This window comes from Coregonus clupeaformis, chromosome 39, assembly GCF_020615455.1.
Source record: "Coregonus clupeaformis isolate EN_2021a chromosome 39, ASM2061545v1, whole genome shotgun sequence".
NCBI lineage: Eukaryota > Metazoa > Chordata > Actinopteri > Salmoniformes > Salmonidae > Coregonus > Coregonus clupeaformis.
Genome location: NC_059230.1, coordinates 3713785 through 3721415, shown reverse-complemented (window position 1 = coordinate 3721415; position 7631 = coordinate 3713785). Strand labels below are relative to the sequence as shown.

Below are 7631 nucleotides of genomic sequence, written 5' to 3'. Positions count from 1 at the left end.
TTGTTGGACATGACAGGTCCACACTCAATCTTTCAAACGTACCCAAACCCACTCCTCTCTTCCCTACCGTCATGCTGCAATTACTCATGATTAGTCTAAACAATGTTCAACTCTGGCGTCGCTCTCTCTACTTTTTTTGAGGAGATAGGCAAAAGGCCACAGTCTGGTTTCAGTCCCTGATTAGGTAGGGCAGCCATGGATTAGGTCAGATCCCTATTTCACACACACAAACACAGTGAAAGGAACCAATCAAGTTCCCGCCCAGCATCAGAGAACACCCATGTCTAATTCTGACTCCATGTTCATGATTAACTCTGTTTATCTCATAGTTTACTAAACAATCTTCATCATAATCGCTGCCAAAGGTGTTTCTAACATGAATTGACTTGGGGTGAATTATTATCTAATCCTAGTATATAAGCGTTTTATTTTTCATTAATCGTTTAAAAAATTTAGATTTTTTATTCCACTTTGACTTTACAGAGTATTTATTACAATAAAATCCATTTTAATCCCACTTAGTAACACAATAAAATGTGAAGAAATGTTAGGGGTTGCAGACTGTTATAGGCACTGTATGTGACGTATTACAAATTCTTCGCGAGCGCTACTTTCAAAACGACTGGCTAAAACTTGTACAAAAGTACCGGAGAATCTCTTTAATAATAGAAAAGGTGTTACTGCTTGAAAGACCTTGTCTCTTTGCAATCATTGCCAATTTGGAGTAAAAAAAATTACCAAGCTGGCGCTTTTAAGCTGCAAATACAGTATGTTCATTAGTGGTTCTCAAACCTCTCCTCGGAGAGTCGTTTTCAATTTTGTTGTAACCCTGAACTAGCACACCTGATTCATCTAATCAACAGCTTGATTATTTGTTCACTAAATCCTTTAGGCTTTCTATCTTTGGAGTAGATCAAAAACAGCTGGGGCTCCCTGAGGAAAGGGTTGAGAACCACCTAGCAGACCAGTGTGTACCTGTGGTCTCAGGTCTCTGTGAAGAAGGCCAAGGCCATAGATCTTGACAAACCAGTCCATGATATGGAAAGAAATCCAGTCCATAATTTATGTTTAGCCTAAAACAAAATAGTTTTGATGTAGTGTCATACATAGAAATGGCTGTGTTCCAGGCTGACTACATTGCAGAAGCCTGACAGATCTCACAATGCCTTGATAGAGTAACATATCAGCTAAGATATTGGGAGGAGGTCAGAGACATGGCTGTGTGGTGCCAGGGTAACAACCTCTCCCTCAACGTGATCAAGACAAAGGAGATGATTGTGGACTACAGGGAAAAAAAGAGGACTGAGCATGCCCCCATTCTCATTGACAGGGCTGTAGTGGAACAGGTTGAGAGCTTCAAATTCCTTGGTGTCCACATCACCAACGAACTATCATGGTCCAAACACACCAAGACAGTCGTGAAGAGGGCACAACAGAACCTATTCCCCCTTGGCATGGGTCCTCAGATCCTCAAAAAGTTCTACAGCTGCATCATCGAGAGCATTCTGACTGGTTGCATCACCGCCTGGTATGGCAACTGCTCGGCCTCCGACCACAAGGCACTACAGAGGGTAGTGCGTACGTCCCAGTACATCACCGGGGCCAAGCTTCCTGCCATCCAGGACCTCTATACCAGTCGGTGTCAGAGGAAGGCCCTAAATATTGTCAAAGACTCAAGCCACCCTAGTCATAGACTGTTCTCTCTGCTACCGCACGGCAAGCGGTACCAGAGCGCCAAGTCTAGGTCCAAAAGGCTTCTCAACAGCTTCTACCCCCAAGCCATAAGACTCCTGAACAGCTAATCATGGCTACCCGGACTATTTGCACTGCCCCGACACCCCACCCCACCCCAACCCCCTCTTTTTACGCTGCTTCTACTCTGTTTATTATTTATGCATAGTCACTTTAACTCTACCCACATGTACCTATTACCTCAATTACCTCGACTAGCCGGTGCCCCCGCACATTGACTCTGTACCGGTACCCCCCTGTATATAGCCTCCCTACTGTTATTTTATTTTACTGCTGCTCTTTAGTTATTTGCTTTTATTTTATAAAAAAAAATATTAAATTACTTAACACTTTTTTTATTTTACATTTTTCTTTAAAAAACTGCATTGTTGGTTAAGGGCTTGTAAGTAAGCACTTCACTGTAATGTCTACACCTGTTGTATTCGGTGCATGTGGCAATACAATTTTATTTTATTTTATTTGAGATATGATTTAGCAATCTGATGCCTGACTGAAGAGTCAATGACTTGGCATGTAACCATTGGTTGATGAAATGCGACATCTGCAATGTAGTCAGTCTGGAACGTGACCAATATGTTATTCCATCAAAAACATGTTCTTCTGAAAATGTCTTCCCCTCTTTGAACTTCTGTGCGAGATTTCCACCCTCACAGTGGTCCATCACTACAAAGTAAGTTTTATCATCATGAAAATGCATAGTTTTTGTGAATATATTATTGTGAGACATATTGTTATAGCATGCTAGCTCCTCTATTTAAATGTTATGGTGATACTGTGGTAACTTGATACTGTGGCAACAAACATATTGGGGTGGTGTCCCAGACACAGATTAAGTTTAGTCCTGGACTAGAAAGCATTCTCAATGGAGTTGTAATCTTTATCTGGGAAATCACCCCTAACATTGTCTCTCTAAACTGAAAAATAACAAAAAATATGTTACCTTGGAAAGAGATCTTGTGGCTTAAAAAATGGGGGAGATTTATCTGCAGGAGAGTTTTAACCTCAGAGAGTCTGATGTCTGTTGAGAAAAGAACAAAGTACTCAATCGAAATCAAACACTTTCATTTATAAAGGTTCCTAGACCTAGCTGTGTCTCCCTTTGAATCTAATCAAATCTAACTATTGAAAGTTTTATTTAAAACAATAAATTAAGTATAATAATAATACATCAATTAAAGAAGTAAAACAGAGAATGACATGTAGAGACCTACAGTATAATGTAGGAATAACACAAGGAAAGCAGTCCAGTGCCAAACTCCTTATAAATGATCTATAATCATATAAATAAAACACCTTATTAAAAGAAGTGTCGCTCAGAAAGTAGACACTCGGCCCTCCGTGGAATGAGTTTGACACCAGCTGTACAGGCATAGTGGAATTCTTGTAAATCACATGGTATGAATGCGTTGGATTATCTTTTCCAGTTCATTGTTTCAATATTGATCCACTATTGCCACTTTCTTAGCTGAACCAAGTGCTTGGGGGCTGGTCTAGTGGTAGTGCTGCTGCCCCTGGACCACACATTGACCCCTGGAGGCATGGGTTCAAACCACAATTGCACCACTGTATGCCCCTCTCCTCTACCTCCTCTTCTCTATCTATCAATAAAACTACAATTCATGTTTACAAATAACATTTAAGAAAACAAACTAAGACAATGGTGCCGACTCACTTCATTCAGTTTGATCTCTTTAATGACAAACTGGTCACCATCTTTGTCAGTAGCTATGACACCATTCTCTGCCTTCCTCAGGATAGTGTATCCTTTCTTCTCAAGGGCACTCTGGGTATTCCACATCTTTGGATTTCACTAGAATACAGTATGGTGTCATTGGTAAATAACTCAAATGTCAAATATTTTATGTACAGTACAATATTTTGAATGATAAATAAATAGTTGATATGTGGCAAGTAAATATATGAATAACAAATTAAACAACTATTTTGTTATTTTAAACATTTTGCTTTTGGTAAAATGCATTGTTCATGAAATGCAGCACAAGCTTACCTTATCTTGCCTGTCTTCCAGTAAATATGATCTCTACTCATCTGAGGCAGAGTGTCACACACAAGAGCAACTATTTACTTTGTGTCCTCTGTAGCTCAATTGGTAGAGCATGGCACTTGTAACGCCAGGGTAGTGGGTTCGATCCCCGGGACCACCCATACGTAAAAATGTATGGACGCATGACTGTAAGTCGCTTTGGCTAAAAGCGTCTGCTAAATGGCATATTATTATCATAGATAAACACACTTATCCGTGTCAGCTGAGAAAGTGGCAATAGTGGATCAATTTTGAAACAATGAACTGGAAAAGGTAATCCAACGCATTCATACCATGTGATTTACAAGACTTCCACTATGCCTGTACAGCTCGTGTCAAACTCATTCCACGGAGGGCCGAGTGTCTGCGGGTTTTCACTCCTCCCTTATACTTAGTAAATTAGCAAATAACTTCCCTCACCTGGTTGTCTTAATTGAAAGGAAAACACAAAAACCTGCAGACACTAGGCCCTCCATGGAATGAGTTTGACACCCCTGCTGTACACAGAAGTAAACGTAAAAGGCTCATGTGACAGCTTGAGAAAACAATGTGTCTGGAGAGCTGCTGGTGGGAGGAGCCATAGGAGGACAGGCTCGTTATAATGGCTGGAAAGGTTTAAATGGAATGGAGTCAAATGTGGTTTACATGTGTTTGTTTTGTTTGATACCTTTGCATTTATTCCAATCTGGCCATTACAATGACCCCATCCTCCTATAGCCTCCCACCAGCCTCCACTGAGCTACAGGTTGGCAAAACTTCCACCGGTGCTCTGGAATGGGAAATCATAGATTTACAAATTCAAATCCAGCTATAGGTGAAATAGTTTGAAGAATCCATTGTCCACACACTGTGGGTTTTAAAGTTGAAAGAAATCCCTTATTTTCTGGGCATAGAGCATATGAAAAACACCTACTTGTTTCAGCATAAAGCCTTCATCAGGTTGTAAGTCTTGGGCTACATCTTACCATACTCTTCTTCCATGGGTCCCAGGAGTATAACTGAGGACAATGATCTCTTAAAGTGGCGATATGTACATTTTTGGGGCGACCCTACCAAATTCACATAGAAATGTGAGTTGTAGATCTATCATTCTATTTGAAAGCAGGTCTAAGAAGTGGTAGATCTGTTCTATGTGCTCTATTTCTATGCTTCCCGTTCTTAAGTTTCATTTTTGTGTCTTTTACTTTCGTTTTTGTACACCAGCTTCAAACAGCTGAAAATACAATATTTTGGGTTATGGAAAATATATTTCACAGTGGTTTAGATGGTACAATGATTCTCTACACTATACTATCTTATTTTGTCACATAAACTGAAATGCGTCGAACTATTAGAGTTTTAGAAACCAGGAAATGACAATGTTTCTGGAGATCTACAGGTAGACAAAACTGGAATGGGAAATCATAGATTTATAAAAGTCAAACAGACAAATTGAAATCCAACTACAGTGTGAAATAGTTTGAAGAATCCGTTGTGCTAACGTCAGTTTTGAAGTTTTAAAAAATCCCTTATTTTCTATTCTGTTCTCTACCCTTCTCCCAAAGTTATTTTCTGGGCATACAGCATAATAAAAATACACCCGTCACCAAGGTTTAAGTCATGGGCTACATTCTAATTCCCCATCATGGGGTGTCAGGTAGCCTAGCAGTTAAGAGCATTGAGCCAGTAACCGAAGGGTTGCTGGTGCGAATCCCCGAGCCGACTAGGTGAAAGAAATCTGACGATGTGCCCTTGAGCAAGGCACTTAACGCTAATTGCCCCTGTAAGTCACTCTGTATAAGTGTCTGCTAAATGATTTACATTTAATATAAATGCAACAATTTCAAAGATTTTACTGAGCTACAGTTCATATAAGGAAATCAGTCAATTGAAATAAATTAATTAGGCCCTAATCTATCTCACATGACTGGGAATACAGATATGCATTTGTTGGTCTCAGATACCTTTAAAAAAAGTAGAGGTGTGGGTCAGAAAACCAATCAGTATATGGTGTGACCACCATTTGCCTCATGCAACCCTTCACATAGAGTTGATCATGCTGTTTATTGTCCCACTCCTCTTCAATGGCTGTGCAAAGTTGCTGGATATTGGCGGAAACCGGAACATGCTGCCGTACACGTCGAACCAGAGCATCTCAAACATGCTCAATGGGTGACATGTCTGGTCAGTATGCAGGCCATGGAATAACTGGGACATTTTCAGCTTCCAAGAATTGTGTATAGATCCTTGTGACATGGGGCTGTGGATTATCATGCTGAAACACAAGAAGATGGTGGAGGTATCTCTGTGCATTCAAATTGCCATTGATAAAATTTAATTATGTTCGTTGTCCGTAGCTTATGCCTGCCCATACCATAACCCCACCGCCACCATGGGGCACTCTGTTCGTCTGTTCACAACGTTGACATCAGCAAACCACTCGCCCACAGAACGCCATACAGCATAATAACCACTCGCCCACAAACCACTCGCCCACACAACGCCATACGGCATAAACTGTCTGCCATCTGCCCAGTACAGTTGAAACCGGGATTCATCGTTGAAGAGCACACTTCTCCAGTGTGCCAGTGGCCATCGAAGGTGAGCATTTGCCCACTGAAGTTGGTTACAACACCGAACTGCTGTCAGGTCAAGACCCTGGTGAGGACGACGAGCACGCAGATGAGCTTCCCTGAGACAGTTTCTGACAGTTTGTGCAGAAATTCTTCAGTTTCATCCGCTGTCCAGGTGGCTGGTCTCAGACGATCCCGCAGGTGAAGAAGCAGGATGTGGATGTCTTGGGCTGGCGTGGTTACATGTGGTCTGCAGTTGTGAGGCCGGTTGGACGTACTGCTAAATGTTCTAAAACGACGTTGGAGGTGGCTTATGGTATTGAAATGAACATTACATTCTCTAGCAACAGCTCTGGTGGACATTCCTGCAGTCAGCATGCCAATTGCAAGCTCCCTCAAAACTTGAGACAGCTGAGACATTGTGTTGTGTGGCAAAATTGCACATTTATTGTCCCCAGCACAAGGTGCACCTGTGTGTTTATTTATTTATTTTATTTCTGTATTTAACTAGGCAAGTCAGTTAAGAACAAATTCTTATTTACAATGACGGCCTATCAAAAGGCAAAAGGCCTCCTACGGGGACGGGGGCTGGGATTAAAAATATAGGACAAAACACACATCACAACAAGAGAGACACCACAACACTGTAATGATCATACACTTTAATGAGCTTCTTGATATGCCACACCTGTTAGATGTATGGATTATCGTGGCAAAGGAGAAATGCTCACTAAGAGGGATGTAAAGAAAGTTCTGCACAAAATTTGACAGAAATACACTTTTTGTGCGTATGGAACATTTCTGGGATCTTTTATTTCAGCTTGTGAAACATGGGACAAACACTTCACATGTTGCGTTTATATTTCTGTTCAGTATAATACTTTTAAATAAATGACGGGGAGTGAACAAGTGCACACTTCTGGAGAAGTGTAGAGAATTAGAACGCAACCATGGAAGGTAGACAAATAACTCAATAGACACCTGTGTTTAGGTGTGGTCTCAGAGTTATGAGGTTATTCCAGGTTACCACTAGGGGCTGCTATTGGGTTACAATCACATCAACAATTGAGAGAAACAATCAAATATGAGCACAGCGCAGAACAACATATATGTTTCATGTCAGCTTGTTCACAGTCTTCATTCACTCTATCTCCTCTGAACCCTAATCAAATGTGACAACATTTGGGGTTGAAATAATACATTGTTCTAACTGTGGTATGTTGAAAAATACATAACTCTTTATATAAGAAGAATAATAACTATCGACTGTGATGGGCACATCC

General features: G+C 40.8%; 1 long non-coding RNA gene across 1 annotated transcript; it reads right to left on the bottom strand.

Annotated features, from left to right (window-relative positions):
- Positions 1 to 2716: 2716 nt before the first annotated feature.
- Positions 2717 to 3844, bottom strand: LOC121556260. Its single transcript, XR_005998125.2, has 3 exons — positions 3761 to 3844; positions 3425 to 3562; positions 2717 to 2770 (listed from the first exon to the last, which is right to left on the bottom strand). It is a non-coding gene; the product is annotated as an uncharacterized LOC121556260 (long non-coding RNA).
- Positions 3845 to 7631: the final 3787 nt, after the last annotated feature.